This window comes from Suricata suricatta, chromosome 7 (genome assembly GCF_006229205.1).
Source record: "Suricata suricatta isolate VVHF042 chromosome 7, meerkat_22Aug2017_6uvM2_HiC, whole genome shotgun sequence".
In the NCBI taxonomy this organism is placed as follows: Eukaryota; Metazoa; Chordata; class Mammalia; order Carnivora; family Herpestidae; genus Suricata; species Suricata suricatta.
In genome coordinates, this window is record NC_043706.1 from 42,787,267 (window position 1) to 42,808,520 (window position 21,254).

The following is a 21,254-nucleotide window of genomic DNA, read 5'->3' on the forward strand; positions in this document are numbered from 1 at the left end:
TGAAAAAGATAAAAATCATGTAGATCAGAGGTTCTCAAAATATGGTCCAGGGAACCCATGGGGTCCCAGAGACCCTTTTAGGAGATTCATAAGGTCAAAATTATTTTCAAAGTATCAAGACATATTTTTCCCTTTTATTAAAGTTCATCTTCTCATGAGTGTATAGTGGAGTTTTCAAGAGACTGACTGACTTATGATATCACAAGAGACTGAATGAAAAAAGGTGAAAATTCAATTGTTTTCCAGTAAGCCAGACAATCAAGACGTTTACAAAAATAGAAGCCAACCTCACTCTGTTCACGATTTTTTTGTTTCGGAAAGTAAAATTATTTTTCATAAAAAGTGTTATTTACACTATAATATTACTTTAAAATATCCTAATAAATATTTTAAGCTTCCTTTTTAATATATAATATGATAAATATAAACAGATACAACTCAAACAAAAGCTCTTTGGGGTCTTCAATAATTTTTAGAAGTGTAAAGACGGTAAGACTAAAATTTTTTATAACAGCAGTATGGAATAAATTCCCTGAACACAATGAAGTTAAATTAGAAGTCAATAAAGATAAAACATTTAAAAACTCCCAAGTATTTGGAAATAAGATAACACTCATAAATAATCATAACAGGAAATTTAAAAATATTTTAAACCAAATGATAATGATACATTATATCAAAATTTGTGGGATACAGCTAAAGCAGTGCTTAGACTGCTAGGAATTTACCCAAGGGATACAGGAGTGCTGATGCACAGGGGCACATGTACCCCAATATTCATAGCAGCACTTTCAACAATAGCCAAATCATGGAAAGAGCCTAAATGTCCATCAACTGACGAATGGATCAAGAAGATGTGGTTTATCTACACAATGGAATACTACATGGCAATGAGAAAGAATGAAATCTGGCCATTCGTAGCAACGTGGATGGAACTCGAGGGTATTCTGCTAAGTGAAATAAGTCAGGCAGAGAAAGACAAATACCATATGTTTTCACTCATATGTGGAACAGGAGAAACTTAACAGAGGAACACGGAGGAGGCAAAGGGAAAAACAGTTAAGGAGAGGGAGGGAGGCAAACCATAAAAGATTAAATATGGAGAACAAACTGAGGGTTGATGGGGGTGGGGAGGGAGGGGAAAATGGGTGATGGGCATGAAGGAGGGCACTTGTGGGGATGAGCACTGGGTGTTATATGGAAACCAACTTGACAATAAACTATATATTTTTTAAATAAGCAGAGAGGAAATACATAGCTTTAAATGTCTACATTGAAAAGAACAGTAAAATTAATAAACTAAGCATCAATTTTACACAAGACCTTTCTGAAACAGAGGAGAAAGAAACATTTGCTGAAACATTTTAAGAGGGCAGCATAATCCTGATGCCCAAATTTGTTAAAGACATTAAAGTAAACATGCATGATCTTTTACTGGTAACTTAGAACTCAGTCATAAATATTTATGTGCATGAATTAGAACAGTGAAAAATATATGTCCAACCATTAGAGACCATTTAAATAAATTATGACACATCTATAGGGTGAGGCATTATGCATCTATTAAAAGTATGTTCTCAAAGGAATTAATGATACAGGAAAGGACATAAGTAAAAAAATAATGTAGTCTGATCCCACTACTATATTTAACATACATACACAGAAAATCACAGAAAGAAATGCACCAAAACATTAGCAGTGCCTAACTCTGGACTGGAGGGATTGCTAGTAATTTTCTTTTCTTCTTTTGCATTGCTGTATTTACCAAATCCTGGTGATGTACATTTGTGCTGTTTTAATAACAGAAAAAAAATAGAAAAAGACCCCAATCAGTTGTTTAAACAGAAGCTTGGATAGTGCAACACCATAATTCACAGAATGATATTTCTCTGAAGTGCCTTTGAAATGAATCCGTTTTATGGTGCCATTTTACAGATGGGAAAATGGGAGATCCCCTTCCTGGGTGGATATATGTAACTTGTACATCAGGTCAGGCATTGAGTCAGTGATAGAATCAAGTCTAGAATCTGGATCCTCCTCCTCCCAATATTATGTCTTTTTTTTTTAATTAATTTTTTTTGATTTAAAAAAATTTTTTTTTGAAAGTTCTTTTTTGTAAAATAGTTTATTGTCAAATTGGTTTCCATACAACACCCAGTGCTCTTCCCCACAAGTGCCCTCCTCCATCACCACCATCTCTTTTCCCCCCTCCCCCTTCCCCTTCAACCCTCAGTTCATTTTCAGCATTCAATAGTCTCTCAAGTTTTGCGTCCCTCTCTCTCCCCAACTCTCTTTCCCTCTTCCCCTCCCCCTGGTCCTCCATTAGGTTTCTCCTGTCCTCCTGTTAGACGCATGAATGCAAACATATGGTATCTGTCCTTCTCTGCCTGACTTATTTCGCTTAGCATGACACCCTCAAGGTCCATCCACTTTCCTACAAATGGCCAGATTTCATTCTTTCTCATTGCCGTGTAACACTCCATTGTATATATATATACCTCATCTTCTTGATCCACTCATATTATGTATTTTAATTTAGGGCACAAAGTAAAGAAAATGACATTGTTGTTGGGAGTACAAAAATTCTTTAGATGTAATCACTGCTCTCTAGCCTGTGACACCAGGGACTGATTCCAGTTTAAGTCATAAGTTCAATGTAAAGTATTTAAATTTATGCTAAAAGTATCCTATTAACCATCTCAACAAAAATGCAAGGGATAAGTAACTTACATATTCTATATTTTATAAGGGGATAGGTTTTTTCCTATCTAAATTTTAATAATATTTTTCGATGTTACCTAAAATATTCCAATTCATTAAAATCTCAAAGTAAGAAAATCCATCACAATTAGAATTGTCAATTGCACAAAAAAGCTCAACGGTCTGTGAAAATATTCTGAGAAAATAAAAAGAGGGGCCCCTGGGTGGCTTAGTTGGTTAAGCGTCTAATTTCAGCCTAGGTCATGATCTCACTGTTCCTGAGTTCCAATCCTGTGTCGGACTCTGTGCTGACAGCTCAGAGCTTGGAAACTGTTTCAGAATCTGTGTCTCCTTTCTCTCTCTGCCCCTCCTCCACTCACGCTCTGTCTCTCTCTATTTCTCATAAATTAATACATTTAAAAATTTTTTAAAAAGAAAGAAAGAAAATAAAAGAAAAGAAAGAAAAGAAAAGAAAATCAGTCATTGCTCAAAGTGTCCAGGTTTCATTCAGTGAGAGAAAAATTCAGCTTAAAGATCATTTCTGCATCCAGCATTTGGATTGACTCACTACAAAATATCTACTTAATAGAAATTTATTTAAAGAACAGAAGGCATTCATTTGTTTTTGGCATATGAATGAATAAATTGAGTCTGTGTGAGAATGAAAAATCAAGACTATTGTTCAAAGTCTGGAGAGGACAGGTTGGCTATTGGTAAGATCTGAGCAGAATATTAAATTGTGATTTTAAACCGAAGCATCCATCATTTTCAACCATAAAGACTAGATTTTTACAGACAGCACATCTAGTAAAGCAGCTGAAATAATGTTTGTGTCACTTTCTATGTTGAGGAAATTAGACTGCCAATTTGTAGTGGATCTAAGGTGACTGAATGCAGTTTCAGGAGACAATGAGAGAATGCTTTTTGATTTTTTAATGTATTTAATAAAAGGAGAAAAACCCCCATACTCAACGGCATGACTAATATGTTTGATCACATCCTCCATGATTTGATTGGATAAAAGAGGCTACCATACCATACATATCTTTTGTCCTTAAATTTTCATAAAAGTGGAATAAATATCCTAGGTGACAGCCAGCTTTCCTCTGAGGTTCAGGGAACACCTGTTGCAGCAAGGCACTCTGGGACTTCTTTCTATCCCAAGCCTTCTTGAAAGGTGTCCTTGCCACTCTACTGATTCTGAACTCCACTCCTTGCCCTTCAAATGCCTCCTTCAGTAGAGCTTCCTCCTGTCACATCGGATCTTGTCTGCATGAGCTTTTATCATTCAGTCAACGTCTACTTGAAAGCATACTGGCCTGGGAATCAGGGTGCAGGTTCAGGCTCTGGTTTTGCCCCTCTGTGCTTGGCTGGGATGGGGAAAGTCACTTACTACCTCTGGGCTTTCATTTCCCTTAACTGTTAGATGAGTGGGAAGAGCAACTTGGAGTGCTCTGTTGAGAAAGATTCTGGGGCTGTTCCCAGGGCGCCCACGAAAGAACATTCAATCGGCAATGTCTTCCAGTGACGTACAAGAGACGGTGACAATAAACCCTCTTAGTCTGAAACGCATGGTGTTGAGTGACACCTCAGGAAGGCATTTCCCCCAAATTATTTCCACTATTCTTCCTTGATACAGATAACCAAAGGCTCTCTATCCCATATCCCCATGTTGTTTGCTACCCACAATTCGGTATATTGATGCTGCATTTATATCATAAAGGCTAATATTATGAATCCTATTTCACAATAAGAAAACTCAGTCAGAAAGTGAGCTATTTTCTCCAAACCCTATAGCAAATTCAGCTCATGCATTCACTAATAAACATCTTATGTGTTGTATTTGCTTGTTTCACAACATTTATTATATACTTACTGTGTGCAAAGTACTACAAGAGGAGAGAAAGGGAAAGGGTAAAAAGAATAAGGATTCCTGATCTAAAGAAATTTTAATTTCTAGTAGGCAAGGAAGATACACACAGACAACAGAGGTCAACACACAGATGCCCATCTCAGAGAAAGACAGCACCCTTGACCCTAGAGTCCTCCTCGATTCTTTTCTCTTTCATCCATATCCAATCCATATGCAAATCCTGTTGAAGGAACCTTCAGAGTCTACCTCAGCTCTGACCATTCTTGTCTCTTCCACTCCGACCGCCCTGGTTCAAACCACTGTTGTCTCTCACGGGGCTAACCTCAGAGCCCCCTGACTAGCCTCCCAGCTTCCCCTTTGGTTCTAATATAGTCTATACCGCACAGAAGCCAGAAATACACACCTTTACAAAAGCCAATCAGTTCATGTCATTCTCTGTTCTCACCTCCCAACAACTTCCTATTAGTGAGAGCAAAATCCAAAATCTTCACCAAGGTCTAAAGAACTTACCCCATCTGGTCCTGGCCCCCACTTGACCCGATTTTCTACTACTCTGCTCCTTCTTTATTGTTCCAGCCATTAAGATATTTTTGCTGTTGCTTTAATCTACCAAGCACACACCTTGCCCCAGGCCCCTCTATGGGGGTACTTGCTTTGCATGGAATGTACATCCTCCAGATCTTCACATGATTCCTTCACTTTCTTCAGACCTGTCCTCAAATGCCACCTCTTCAGGGTCGCCTTTCCTTACCATCCTGTCTAAGATAACACCTGCCCATTCCCTAACACCTTACTCTGCTTTATTTTTTACCAATAGCACTTATTAGCACCTACCACATCATGTATTTATTTACTTTTTTCCTGGTTTCCCCATTAGAATGTAAGCTCTATGATGGCAGGAATACTGAAGGTTGCATTCAGTGCTGCAGCCCCAGCATCTATAATAGTGTGTGGTAGGCACACAGTAACTCATCAATAAATATTTGTTCAATAAATGAATGCACAAATGTAGGAGACAGCTAGAAATTGCAGAAAAACCTGATATTGAACAACTCCAATGAACATTGTATTATAGTGTGTGTCCCAAATTTTAGATGATCTGCAAGAACAATGGTTGAGATTAAGAGATTTTGCTCAGTTTGACGTGAACAGCCTGAACAGAGATATCTGAAGAGGAGCCGAGCTGGAGGCGGCTGTCCCATGTTGAAGGCAGGTCCTCCTGGGTCTGGAGTAGTAGTAGGCAACGCACCAGCCACATAGTGGAAGGGTAGGGAGTGGTCCCGGAGGTAGAGGATTTGAGGAAAGCCATTAGGTATAAATGACATTACTTCCAGGCATTTGGGTCTATATCCCAAGAATAGGAATATTAAATTTTTTATGTCTTTTATTTATTTTTGAGAGAGTGCAAACAGGGGAGGGTCAGAGAGAGAGACACACACACACAGAATCTGAAGACAGGCTCCAGGCTTTGAGCTAGCTCTCAGCATAGAGCCTGACATAGGGCTCCAACCCACAAACCAGGAGATCATGACCTGAGCCGAAGCCAGATGCTTAACTGACTGAGCCAGCCAGGTGCCCCAAGACTAGGAATATTAAAACTGATCACCTATGGGCTGAACCAAACCACTGAATTAGAATACAGAGGAGTAACCGCCACGTGAGCTCCTGTGGCTCTTGTTTCGGCAAACAGAAACTGCTTTAAAATCAGCAGACCCTGCATGCATCAGTGACCTAAGGGATGATTCTATTTCCCTCGGAGTAAAATACTACGTGGGAGTTCCTATGTAGCAGGCATGACGCTAGCCCTTTATGCAGCTAGTTAACAGCAGAACTGGGAGTGGAACTCAAGAAGTCTGGCCCCACCCAGACTGGAGGTCACCCAGTTACCCATGCACCACGCTGCCTCCCACAAGAGTGCTGACTCACTCACCCTTGAGCAGGTCCCCTCAGTGTCCTGTGGATAACAAGAGTGTTCCCAGTCAGGGTTGTCATGAGGGTTCAATGAATTAACACACGTGGAGTGTCCAGACATGAGCCTGGGACACAGGAAACCTACCATCTATTGTCACTGTATCCGTGAAATCAGTTCCTGACAGTGAAATGACTGGATCAAATATGTTAAGTAATTTTTCCAGAGTCACCTCGCTGGTCAGAAGGGCCAGGATTTCAGCCCAGCTACGTTTGGCTCCAAACCTCTTAGTTTATTCTCTTGATAGCTGTTGTCTCTTGCTAGCTGCTGGAATCCTTCTGGTATTTGACAATTCTCAGTCAGAGCTTTCTGTTCCCTTTCAGGCTGTGTGTGTGTGTGTGTGTGTGTGTGTGTGTGTGTGTGTGTGTGGGGGGTGTGTGTGTGTGTGTGTGTGTGTGTGTGTGTGTGTGTGAGAGAGAGAGAGAGAGAGAGAGAGAGAGAGAGAGAGAGAGAGAGAGAGGGAGAGATTTGCATGTAGATTCACTTCTGCTAGAACTTGTTAATTATCTAGCATTCTAGCCAAAATGTTTCAAACCTGGAACATGCCTTGTTACGGTGGAGTGCTGAGACCATAAGGGCAGCTAACGTGGACATTTCGCTTTGATTCTATTCTGAGATTCCTCAGCAGAGATCTGAAGGAAGCCATGTCCTTGAAAGTCTCGCGCATACCGATGCTCCACACGCCAAGAGGCTTTATCTTCTAGCTGCAGCGCTCACAAGATGTACAGGTGAGAAATTTAATACTTCCTCTAGTACACACTTCGCCAAGCTAGCGAAATCGACTACCTCGTGGACAGGAAAATAAGTGAGTTAGTGGGACCCAGACGATAAATACCTTTGGCAATGATGGACGAGCAAAATAATACACGTGCATGCAGTCACAGATGGTGCGGGGAGTTTATGGGACAGATTGTTTTCGTTTGTTTTTATAATTAGGGTGGGTTGGGTGGGAAGCCAGGAAATTGAGAGGAGTGACATTTTCTGTGGCGAGCAGCACTCCAGACTTCCCTTCCTATGTCCTCAGGAACTCGTATACTTGGAATGTTTTCGTGCTTCATCTCCTCTCCTTGTTTAATGCCGGCTTCCAGAAAGGGTCAGACACTTCCCATTACACTGTAACTAAATGACACTTGCCTTTGAAATAATGTTAGCCATCTCAGATCATAATTGGCTTTGAATAGGCCCACACAAAGCATAAGCCATGAGCATAAAGTGTACATTAAGGGGTACCAGTAGGGTATTACCAAGTGGAAGAAGGAAATTCTAGAGTAGGCCCCTCCTGGGATCTCTGAAACCACAGTAAATAGCCAATCATCATCTCTGTTCAGAGGAAAAGCTTGAACTGATGAACATCCAGAATACTGTTATCTTTATCCAGCTGATCTATAATAATCACTATGGTCCAATGACTTTACCCAGGTTGCTATAAATTCACAACTTTAAGTGAAAAATGATGGATTAATAGATGGGATAAAGAGGAGGGAATGATTCTTTGTACCAAAATCTCTGAGAACGGCCCACTTCTCTCCATCCCAGTTCCTCCTTCCCCTCTGAGGACTGATTTCAGGGGCCTAGGCTCAGAGAAGGAAAGTTACATCATCTGGATGAATAGCCTCTCTCTTTTGCTGAAATATGAGGGTCTTCAGCAGGCCTCCCTGTGTTCCTATAAATGCCACTCCAAAACTAAACCTCCCCCTAGAATATTAGATAGAAAGAATATTCTCAAAACTCTGACTCAAACATTCATTATGCTCTATAAGTTTGTGGAATTCATCCAAGTAAAATTCCCCTGGGAGAGGCAGGCTCCAGGCCAGGAACAGGAAGTTGTCAGGGTAACGTGGGGACACGGAGAACCTTGGAGGGATCAGAGACAAAGCAGAGAGCTGTCACTGACAAAGAAGAAGGCCTCTGAAGACAAGAGTCGTCCATTCCACATCTGAAACCTCAGGCCATAACCTGTTCTTGGAGAGGGCATCCTGAAAGACCTCCAGAGACCAGGACAGACAGAGAGCGGGGCTGCAGGTAGGAGCAAGCAGAGATGGATGGGGCCGGCACAGACAACCCTTAGTAAATAAATCCCAGCCACTAGGGCAAGGTTCTCCATTAACTTAATAAAAATTTCATCTCAAGTAAGGAAAAAAATCTCTTTTTTGTATAAGGTGGGGACAAGTTTTGTACTCTGATCCAGGTTTGGCTTAGAGCTTATTATGGTTATAAATGTCCCTATTTAACCTCATAGTTAATAATCTGGGAGTAGACGCTAGGGATGAGAGGTGGAGTTTATTCATTGCTCCCACTGCTTAACTGATTAATACTCATTTCCACTCTTTTTAAAGAGAAGAAGTATGGAAGCTTGCCCAGGACAGTGTTTAATTTCCCAGGTGGCAAAGGAGGAAACACTGATTTATTTAAAGAGAACAGTAGTTGCTTACATGCATTTGGAGTCTGATAAATGGGAATTTCATATACATAATTATGTATACAAGAAGTCTCTTTCCATGTTACCAGACTTTCAAACTTAAATTGTGTCTATAGATGACATTTTCAAGACCCATGGAATTTTCTATGCGTTCTTCATACGGACTTTAATTCTGGGAGTTGTAAGCCCAAGTTTACTTTCTCAGGTATGTAGACGTCTTTTGTTTAATGTAGGATCTAAATCAGGATACATTTGGTACAATTGTGAAGTGCAATTTTCCAACAGGTAAATTTGCTTCTAAATGTCAGTTACTTTTATCCTGCAGTCTGTTATTAAGTGTTTAGGATGTGCATATGTGAGTGTGGTCTACATTTGCACACATGCATCCATGTGTATTGTGTGTGTGTGTGCAGATTCAGTCTCATGGTTGGATAGGACCTTAAATTGCACTCGGAGTAGAAGTTTTCAATGCCAGCTATTTCGGAGAATCACCTGGGGAACTTTTAAAAGTCCTGATCATCAAACCAGTGAAATCCAAATAAGGTCAGTGATCTTCTGGTTACCATTAAGATTCCAATGTCAGTTTCTTGGCATTGATGTTGCCACTGGGGAAAGTTGCCACAAGAGACCTCTGTGTTATCTTTGCAACTTCTTGTGAGTCTGTAATTATTTCAAACTAAAAAGTCAAAACATGCTGATGCACGTGCCATGTTCTGACCTACTGAAACCAGAAGTTCTTAAGGTGAGACCCTGGAATCAGTCTTTTCCAAGGCCCCCCCAGTGATCGAAAAGTCAGGCCAAGGTAGAGAGTCACTGCTCTTTTCTAACTAGCTACCTGATGTCTACATATTTTACAGTCTCCTCACACACTGCTTATCAGTTTAATAGTAACAAAGCACATTATAATTACTAAACAAATATTTATTATGAGCTTTCTAATATTCTAGGAAATGCATATATGTTTTAGGCAGAACACTAAGCTAATTTAATAAATAATTCCTAAATTATATTTGAATAGACAGTAGATCACCAACATTTGTTCACAGTGGCCAGAATGAACATGATATTATCTCATAAAGACTTAAATTACTGTTGTAAATAAAACATAAACACTTTCCCCACAATTAAAGCTGGTAAAAAAATAAAAGAATATTGTATTTGTTGATACCTATTGAACTTTAAAACTTGTGCAGTGCACAACCAGAATTTGTCTCCCCAAATAATAAATAAAGGCAAAAGGCCTTATTTAGTTATCAGCTTGAAATGAAGGTGATTTTACAATAAGTTTACTTCTCAATCTAAAATTCTACAGATCTGGTCTTAACTGTTGCATATCAGCTCTATGTGATATTTTTTATGAAAAGACTCTCAGGAAATCCTCTCCTTGCAGCCATATGCATGCAGACTGAGAAGAAATACTGCAAAACAAAAAATGGAAAATCGCAAAATGAGGGAAGTTCATCATTAGGTCATTGCTTCCTTTATTGGCAAAATACAGCGTATTTCAAACACTGAAGCATTCCACGGCCAAGAAACCCACAGAGGTTTCTTAAGAGTCTAAATTGATTGCGTAGCTCCCACTCACCACGGGCTAAAAACATGTGTCTAGTAGGGCTTTGCACAGGCACTAAGTAAGTTCTCGTACAACACTGTGGGAAATAAGACTGCTCAAGAGGAATAAGGTGAACGTTGAAAATGAAAACAAAAAAGAGAAAAATTCTTTTTCCATGATAATAGCTGCCAACTGCATGCCCACATATGTAATTTGATAGGTTAAACAATGTAGAAGAAATAAAACTTGATATCTAATAATTTACACTTTATCTTGACCTATTGCCTACATTGACATCAATCACCAAAGAAGCCTAAGGACAGTGACTATCTGTCAGATCACCATGGGTGTAGGCTTGCTATTTTTTAAAGAGCAAGTAATATATTCTTTTAATGTTTTAGTTTTGAGAGAGCAAGAAACAGAGTGCAAGCAGGGAAAAGGTAGAGAGAGAGAGACACACACCCACAGATCAGAAGCAGGCTCCCTGCTCTGAGCTGTCAATACAGAGCCTGACATGGGGTTCGATCATGACCTGAGTCGAAGTAGGATGCTTAACCGACTGAGCCACACAAGTGCCCTGAGAGCGAGTAATATTTTTATCACAAGTTCTCAGAAAGGCAATTTTAGGACAAACACAAGCAGACATGTAGCCAATTCAAAGGTGTATTAAGTGAAGTGATTTCACCTATATTCACACCTTGTTAGCCCAGTTTTAGATCCGATCTCTTTTTCTAGTTACCATTGAACTAAAGGGGCTGCCAAATCTTCAAGGCCCATGATCACAAACATCTGTGGGGACCAAGCACAGAAGGAAATATGCAGAAATACATGGAAAACATCACATTATCAGGTCTCTGGTGAACAGGTAAAGTGGGGAGCACATAATTATTTGCCTTTTAATTTTTTAATTGATATATAATTGACATATAAAATATTAGCTTCAGGTATATTGCATAATGATTTGATATTAATGTGTATTGTGAAATAGTCACAATAAGTCTAGTTAACATTCATCACCACACAAATTTTTTTTGTGTGATGAGAACTTCTTAAAAAAAGTTTTTATTTAAATTGCAGTTAGTTAACATACAGTATAATGTTGGTTTTAGGTGTACAATATGGTGGCTCAACTCTTCAATACAATACCCAGTGTTCATCACAAGTGCATTTTTTAGTCTCCATCACCTATTGAACTTATCCCTTCACCCACCTCCTCTCTGGTAACCATCAGTCTGTTCTCTATACTTCAAGTCTGTTTCTTGGTTTGCCTCCCTCTCTTTTTTCCGCCTTTGCTCATTAGTTTCTTAAATTCCACATACGTGTGAAATCATACGGTATTTGTCTTTCTCTTACTGATTTAATTCACTCTGAATAATACTCTCTAGCTCCTTCTATGTCACTGTAAATGTCAGGATTCCATTCTTCTTGATAGCTGAGTTATATTCCATTGTGTATGTAGACCACATCTCTTTTATCCATTCATCAGTCAATGGACACTCAGGCTACTTCTATAATTTGGCTATTGTAGATAATGCTGCTATAAAGTAATGGGAACTTTTAAGATCTACTTTCTTAGCAACTGTCAAGTATAAAATACAGTGCTGTTAACTGTAGTCACCATAGATTTGCTATTTTCAGCTGAGATCCCTGACTATACACAGCCATGCTTCTCAGATTTTATTGTGCCCAAAATCACCTGAGGGTATAAAAACACAGAATCTGGGCCAGAAGGAGTAGAACTGAAATTCTACACATCTAACAACTCCCAGGGGCTGCAGCAGCTGCTGGTCCAGGACCAGGTGCCCAGCAGCCAGGCGCTACTGCCCCCAATGTGGGCAGCCAGCAGGTAGAGTCAGCTACTATGTAGGTGAAGGCTGTGATCACTCTAAATTATCTCATCACAACCACTCTCACATAGAATATGCCATTATGGCAGTGGCATCAATAATTATATCACAAGAATTAGGCACCATGGCAGAAGAGAAGATGATAAAGCCAGTCCAGGTTCTCTTTTGTCTTTCAATAACCTTAGATATGTTTCATTTCTTCTTATTACCAAATTAAGAACGATAAACTTTTTAAAAGGGTAAATAGAAACAGGAATCTGTGGGGTGCCTGGGTGGCTCAGTCAGTTAAGTGGCCAACTTCGGCTCAGGTCAGGATCTCACGGTTTGAGAGTTCGAGCCCTGCGTTGGGTTCTGTGCTGACAGCTCAGAGCCTAGAGACTGCTTTGGATTCTGTGTCTCCCCCTCTCTCTGCCCCTTTCCTGCTCATGCTCTGTCTCTCTCTGTCTCTCAAAAATAAATCAACATTAAAAAATTTAAAAAAAAGAAATAGGGATCTGAAATTATGGATTACTCAAAATTTTCTTGAAGTTTGCATCAAATTCTGTGCTTTGATTTCTTATGTGTTTTAGTGCTTTAGGATGAGCTATCCTATTCCCAGCCCCAAACAAACAAACAAACAAACTTGCTTTATGTCTTGTAGAATTGGCATACTAATATGCTTATTTTCTTTTTTTGTATGTCACAAATATGGCTACTAATCATTAGGAAAGAAATTTTAAAGTAAACTTATACGGCAAAGCACTGGACCACTGGTTATTTACTCTGGAGCAAATAGACCACTTTGAGAATAAGATGAAAGCTAGAGTTTCTCCCCCAATGGGGGGAAGATGCAGGAACAAGTGGTTCACAGAAGCCCCACCAAGGAGGCAGCAGGGCTTAGTAGAAGCCATTTTGGATTCTGAGGGGGAGCCTCTGGCTCCTGGGTCAATCAAGCCTTGCAGGACGCCAGTGGTTTCCCTATGCCAGCCTGTGGCATTCTCTCCTGTAAGTTAAGAAGCAATAGTGGCTATGATCCTTTTCCCTCTAGAAAGCCATGATGGAACCAACCTCACTCAGTTCAGATGTTATAGCTTAAAATACTTCTAAATATCTCCAACTAGTTCATACAACATATAAAACCTAGTATCACAAAGTAGCTAGATATTAACATGTTGTTTACTTTAAAGAGTTCCAAGGAAGGCGGAGAAATGAAAAGATGTTGAGCAATGACTCATGGCTCAGATAAAACTTTCAGTGACCTCCAGAGTCCGATCCAAGGAACCTAAGATAGTCTTTTGGTAGAAGTGCTCGAAAATCAAAGTGGGGGAAATAATGTATTTCCAGGATTGGCCTGAACGGCCAAAGGGCTGGTTTACTGCTCCATTGAGGCTGGCCGAGCCCTTCCTGATGGACCCAGCTGGCTGAATCTCCATCCTGCCACCTTCAAAGGGCTTCCTCAGGAAGAGGAAGGTTGCAGAGTAGTCTTAGAACATCCGCCATGAAGACACAGACATGAGTCATTCTGAGGGCCAGGAAAGGCTCATGTGATGGCCCTACTTCACAAGGAACTCTTGGAAACCAAGTCAGTGAGTCAGTGACTAAAATAGGATGCATGGCAAGAAGGATCAGAGCTTATGCTCCTATTCACACACCTGCCCAACTCAGTAAACTGAATTGACAAATATAAAGGCCCATTCTGATTCATGTCTCTCCTCTGATCTTCTCATGCTGACTTGGGACCCCTGAAGTAGCTGTCCTCTCTTGCCCTGTTCTTTAGGTCAGCTGTAGGCCCTCCCACTAGCTCAGTGATTCAGGACCACAAACCCTGAGACTTGGATTTCATTAGTTTGGCGTAAAGCCTGGATGGTGGTATTAAGTTCTTTCAAATGATCCTAATGTGCATCCGAGGTTGAGAACCTCTTTTCCAGCCCAGCAGAAGTTTCCTGGGGGAAGCTGCTCCTCTCAGATACAGATGCATTCCATGTTGTCCGAAAAGAAGCGTGAAGGGATGTACCTGTGTAGGCCCATGCTCTTCTGGGCCGGAAACGCTCTGCAAGGCATTCTCAATGTCATCAAAGACAAAATCAGGACTCTGAGAGGGAGGGAAAATTGCTCAAAGCTCTAAAATGAGTAAATGGGAGACATGGAATTCTAACTCAGGGCCTGGCTTTTCACACACTAGCACATTGTCTCTCTGCAATGAATACGTACAGAGTGACACAGATATTGCTTCCCATACATTGTCCAGACCAGCATTACAACTCCCTTGTGAGATGAACACTGTATTATACCCATTTACCAAAGAAGAGAACTGAAACTCAAAGGGGTTAAAGGACCTATCCAACTCAATGGCTAGAAACAATAAATAGAACTTCCAGTCTTCTTTATATTTGTTTTCAGAGGCCAGTCTTGATTTATTCAGTTCTCCTTATAATTCTGTTGTGATGAACTTGACCCTTTCTTACTATGCAGGCTAAGTATCACCACCAGGGATTACGGTGTCTCAACAGTAAGGAATGAGTGGAGCAGGCTGCCACACAAGCTGCCACTGACCAAGACCTGAGGGCCCCGCTGGCCTTGGGAGGAAGATAGAATGACAATCCCATCCCACTGTGTTGCCGCAGTATTAAAACTGCAAACCCTGCATTCAGGAACCCCCTCAGTCTTGGGAAAACCAGGATGATTGGTCCTCCTACATGGAGATGAATCTCATGGCAACTAAATGGGAATTAAGAAGGCTGGGCCTGGGATTCCCATGAGAGGAGACATTAGTCAAGGCCAAGAGAAGTATCCACATCTGGCTATGTCTTTAAAATTCAGGTGGAAATGTGGAGGTGGTTCATAAAAAATAGTCTATAATAATCACCAAGATAATTTATGGAATGGAAACCAGCCCTTAGCTCAGGAGTGAGTTACTAGCTAGCAACATTTAGTTAATGATTGTAAATATATCATGGTAATAAAACATAAAACATTTATATATTGCTTATTGCATGCCTGGTGGTGAGTGCTTTAAACCCCAGATTAACCATTGAATTCCCTCTGGAAACCTATGATGGAGGCCCTAGTGTTCTTCCTGTTTCAGAGATGAAGTTGCAGAAGCCCAGAGAGGTTGACATGTTCAAGTTCACACAGCTAGTAAGTGTTGAGGCTAGGATGGTTTTTAAGGATTTCTTAACTAGGATACCAAATCTGGGAGGTGTTAGCAACAGGAATTGCAAACTTTCTGGGAAAAGCAGACCACATAAGGAAAAGTCTAGGACAGAGAAACGTGTTTGAAGTAGTTAGGTTTTCACCTTGTCCAGGGCAAGAAGAGACACGGAATGTCTTGGAGTTGCTCACAACTTCCAGCCAAGATATTATCTTTCCTTCCCCTCACCAGAGGACGCACAGGCTTAATGTGAACTGGAAAAATCTATCCGGTCACCTCAGAACTAATTTTTGTATAAAATCTTTAGCTTATTTTTACAACATGCAAATCAGAGGTACAGACGGAAAATTCAATAACGTTATAATCCTGGTGGTGCCCTAGGTCTAGGATGACATTTATCTAGGCAAAAGCATTTTTGTGGTCCTAGGAATGATGCCTGTGGCATTTTAAAGCTGCATTCGACCCTGCTGCCGAAATCCTTTCTCCTACTTTCATAAATCCTATGGAGTGAGACAGAATTTATCAAGTCAGTGTAAAGTATACTTCAATAATGACCATACTGTATGTTTGGGGCCTCCTGCCCACTAACTGTCACAAGCACATTTAAGAAAAGCTTCTCTGGGGCAGCTTATTTGAGGAAGGGATGTTGGCATAGGAAGAGAAGCGATCCCTGTCCCTCGGTGGTCACCTGGCACCTGGGTGTCTCCAAGAGCTGGTCAAAGGTACCGGGATTCTCCCACCCTGGACCTTCTCTAGTCTTAACTGACATGTCCTCTGTTAAAACATGAGTGCCTAGTATAGTGGGTACATTAGCAGGCACCAACCCCTGGACACGAACCTTTGGAGAGCAGTTTTCACACTTTCTCATTTATAAAATGAGGCATTATACTCAATGAGTAATTCTCAACTTCTCCCATGTATCAGGGAAGAGGCCCTGTTACAACCTACAGATGTCCAGGATCTAGGAGATTTGGTTTCAGTTGGTCAGGAGGAGGGCCCAGGTATAGCAATTGTTAGAGTACCAGGCGATTTGAATATGCTGCCCAGGGTGGTCTCCATCAGTGGTTCCCAGCCCAGGCTGCGCATTAGAACCACCCGAGAGATTAGGAAAGATCCCCGTGCCCACGGTACACTCCTGGCCAATTAAATTAGAATCATCAGGGGTGAAACCCAAGAATCAGTATTGTTTTTTGGCTTCTGTCATTTTTTTAATGTTTATTTTTGAGAGAGAGAGAGAGAGAGAGACAGAGAGAGAGAGAGAGAGAGAGAGAACATGCGTACATGTGAGCAGGAAAGGGCAGAAAGAGAGACAGAGAATCTGAAGCATGCTCTGTGCTGTCAGTGCAGAGTCTGAAGTTGGGCTCAAACCCAAGAACCATGAGATCATGACCTGAGCCAAACGCTCAACCAACTGAGCCACCCAGGTGCTCCAAGAATCAGTATTGTTTAAAGCTGCTAGGTGATTCCAATATGTAGCCAGAATGAAGAATCACTGGGCCAGTTAAGGGCTAGCAGCCCCTCACAGTGGGAGAATCCTTCTGTATTTAGAGTCTTGCAGTCTGTCCATGTCTAGGACTCTGTGGTTCCTTCTAATCCAGTTAGTTCCCAAATGTGAGCATATCAGAACCACATGGAGAGCTTGTAAAGACACAGCCTTCTGCCCAACCCTCCCCACCCCAAAGGTTCTGACTCATTGGTTCTAGGATAAGGACACAAGACTTGTGTTTCTAATGAGCTCTCAAGTGATGCAATGGCCATTCCAGAGGTCACACTGTGGAGTTTCTCCCAACTTCCAGCCAAGATATTATCTTGCTCTAAGGCACAGTGAGTGCCAGATTTCAACATCATTGAGAAGAAAACCCAGGACAAGTCATTTTTGTTGGAGAAAAATAATCAGTTTGAGAAAAACAATGATACAGGGCTGTCAGGATCAGCCCCATAGGCAGTCTGGGCACTCCAGTGTAAAGAAGATGAGAAGTGAGAAAATAGCAAAGACACACTTCATCTCTGTCCACACTGGGCCTCTAGCCTAGAGTTATTTGCCAGTCAAACCATAGAAGGAAGAAGTGTCGAAGCATGTGCTAACTTCATCAATAATTTCTTTCTAATTCTGTCAGAACTCTCCAGTGAATCTGTTTATAATGTTTCAAGTATTCATATTTTATGAATTGGGTTATTTATGATAGTTTTCTGGGCATACATATGGGTATATTCAAGTTCTGTCCAAACACATAAAAAGTGCATAATCATTGCTCTGAATGATTTGGGATGCTCAAAAGATGGAACGATCAAGAATGGGGAAAGGGAGGGATACCTGGGTGGCTCGGTCGGTTAAATGTCCGACTTTGGCTCAGGTCATGATCTGGTGGTTCGTGCGTTTGAGCCCTGCATTGGGCTCTATGCTGACAGCTCAGAGCCTGGAGCCTGCTTCAGATTCTGTGTCTTCTTCTCTCTCTCTCTCTCTCTCTCTCTGCCCCTCCCTTACTCACACTATATCTCTCTCTGTCTCTCAAAAATAAATAAATTTTTTTAAAAAATGGGGAAAGGTATATGGTAGGGGGTGGATGGGGAGATGAACATACATTAAGCCTCACTTGTTGGGTGACTATATTTTATTTAACTCTCACCAAAAATACTTTGATAACAGGAGTTACAATGTACAGATGCTAGAACCAAGGGTCAGATATCACAAATCATTAGTCCAAGTTTCTGGAACTAACAGGAACAAGAGCCAAGATGTGACTCTGGGTGTGTCTGACTCCAAAGCCCAGGCACATTCCAGTGCTGTATCTCTTGTCCTTCACTCCACATAAACCCTGTCACTTTGTTTCACCTACTCAGAGGCTCTGGAAAATTATTAAGCTTTCCTGATCTAGGACAAACTTTCATGTGATGATAATCCCTGAGGGATCTTACTAAAAATGCAGATCCTGGGGCACCTGCATGGCTCAGTTGGTTAAGGCTCTGACTTCCTCTCAGGTCATGATCTCATGCTTCATGAGTTCGAGCCCTGTGCGGGGCTCTGGGCTGACAGCTCAGAGCCTGGAACCTGCTTCAGATTCTGTGTCTCCTCTCTCTGCCCCTCCTCTGCTCATGTCCTGTGTGTGTCTCTCTTTCAAAAATAAAAATTAAAAAAAATCTTTTAAATAAATTTAAAAATGCAGATTCTATGGTGGGGGGTCTATGATTCTGCATTTTCAAACCAGCTAGCAGGTGATGCAGATGCCGCTGGTCCATTAATTACACTTCATATCAAGGTTTTAGGACATGTGGGTTTAAAGGCAGATTTATGTAAATGAGAAGGGGCAACAATAAACTTTCAAAAGAACTGCCTTGAAGGAGACACATTGGTTTAAGAAATGGAGGTTCATTAAGAAACAGGAAGAGGCAGGGCTTACAAGATATAAAAAGAGCCGTTACGTTTTGCTTACAAATGGTCAATCAACCATCTGTTTGGTACCAAATAGGCAAATGAACCATAATCTGTATTGGGTTCAATCCAATGAACTTTTAGGTGACTACAGTGGAGAAGATTGGAACTTACCTGTTGACACAAGGCAGAGCACTGCAGTCATGTATGGTTCTAATGTACGTTTTTAAATGGTCACTAAATTTGTACAGTGGTGGTTGCAGAGTGATGATACAATGACAGGTCTTTGCTGTACTCCCAGGCAGGTGTACTTGACCTGGGTCTTTAGAAAAATAATTCAACCATACACAGCAATGGTGTTTTATATCAGAACATCTGGATGCTCTTTCAATCTCAAAGTGGTTGTAGGCTCAATCTTACCCAAAACTCATCCCAGTATTTTTTCAAATACTTCTTTGCCTCCAGAATGTCTCCTTGGATTCCAGCCCTGACATGGTAAAGAGGAAATCGATTTGGCTTGCACAACAGGCCGAGTATGAGAAGTCCTGGGGGAAGGGCGAGCGAAAGTTGAGCTGCCTGGAAGGAGACTGAAAATCAGAGTGAAATAAGCTGAAATCTCTGGACACAAGAAGCAGGAGGGAGTAGCTAGGCACCAACAGATTCTGTAGGAATATAGAGAACAGGGAGCTATTTGACAAGGGCTGGCTTTGAAACTAAGAAACAGAGAGCTATACCGGTTTCAGCTGCACTAGCTTAATTTCAATGCATGCTAGGTTCCCATAATGCCAAAAATCCAGGTGAAAGGTAAAAAAAGTCAAACAAGTATTTTTATTTTTTAAAACATTTGAGGAAAAAAACTAGTTTAACTACTGTTATTATCTGAAATAATGATTGAACAAACTATCTAGAAATCCTGCTGATGTTGCCTTGGGTTCTTGACTTTACCACGGAACCTGAATATAAGTCGAGATTAGAGTTGAATAAAATGACATGTCTGCTTAATGGAAGAAATAGATCTCTTTTAAATTTGGAGAAATCAACACTTTTCTACAGTGTGCTTTACTCAAGAACTAGATGCCAAGTTTTTTTAGGGTGAAGGGACACCTAGATTTGTTGATATATGAATCAGTTTAAATTTTCTTGGCAGAAATAATGCCATGAGGTTATTTGTCTTTATATGGTCCCTGCTGCTAAAGGTTTTATTTCAGATCAGAAAGGCGGGAGAGATTTTTGGTGCCTAAGGAGGTTTTAGGGGAATGCCATGGCCATTCTTTAAAAATGAGAACTTACATATTTTTAACTGAACTTTTCAAATACCTATCATCATGGTTTGAGAATATCAATAAAACAGATTTCAAATTTAAATTGTTACTGAAGCCTTGGAAGTATGTTTCATCTCACATTCTGACTCTGATCAATTCATATGGACTCATGTGTTGAGGATTCTGAGGTCTCGTATCAAACAGCATCAAGAAGTGATGATTGTCATAGACTAACAGTATAGTGACAATACTTTGCCATGAATTTATCACCCCACTTTGGGACCATACATGATCAAAAGCTTTATATTTAAATGGAAAAATTTATTAATAACTTTTTTCCTGCTCGAGAGGAATGAATCTAAGTAACATAGATTTTTTTTAGAGGAAATTCATGGACCAGCCAAGATTTTCTGCAAATCATAAATGCTGTAAGATTTCCCCTTCATTATATGGTAAGCCATACATTTACCGTAAGGAAATGTTGATCAGTGGGGGTGACAAACCAAAGGAATCCTTGAAGAGGTGGCAACCTCAGATTGCCACAAACTTATCATGCAGGAAACTGACCAATCTCCTTTATCAAAGCCTTGTTATGCTAGTAATTTGATTATGTCATGGTTCTATATCTTCATTTTGCATTCTTCCACCTTCTGACTGTAACTTAGCTTTAGACGGGAAGTCCAAATAACGTAAGGAAAGGCATGATGATGATACACACGTGCCCAGATGATATTTTCTTCATGATCAGAGAGAGGAGACACGTTACTTTGCAGTAATTTTCTCCCTTATAAGCATGTTCATTGTTAACAGAATAAAATACATTTCTTCATGCCAAAACATATCCACAGCATCTTGTTTTCACGCAGACCCATGGAAAACTCAGTGAAGCCTGCTTTAGCCCATTCCTTCTCTCGGGGTGTAAAGCACTGATAACACACAGATTTTAACTATCATTTACTATAGATGGCATTTGTATTGAGTGATATAGAAATTATTAAGACTCCTTTTAATAACAGAAACTTTTAAAGGAGTTGGCCTCCTGTTCAATGGCATGTGATGATAATTATGCCTTTTAAAAAAATAGACTCATCCAGTAGTATAAAGGGGAAATTGGTAGAAACTCAAATTAATA

The 21,254-nt window shown here is 40.5% G+C and overlaps 1 protein-coding gene across 1 annotated transcript in view; it reads right to left on the reverse strand.

Annotated features, from left to right (window-relative positions):
• Positions 1-21,254, reverse strand: part of RCAN2 (regulator of calcineurin 2) — a 231,459-nt gene that overhangs the window by 122,042 nt on the left and 88,163 nt on the right. The window lies entirely within an intron of this gene.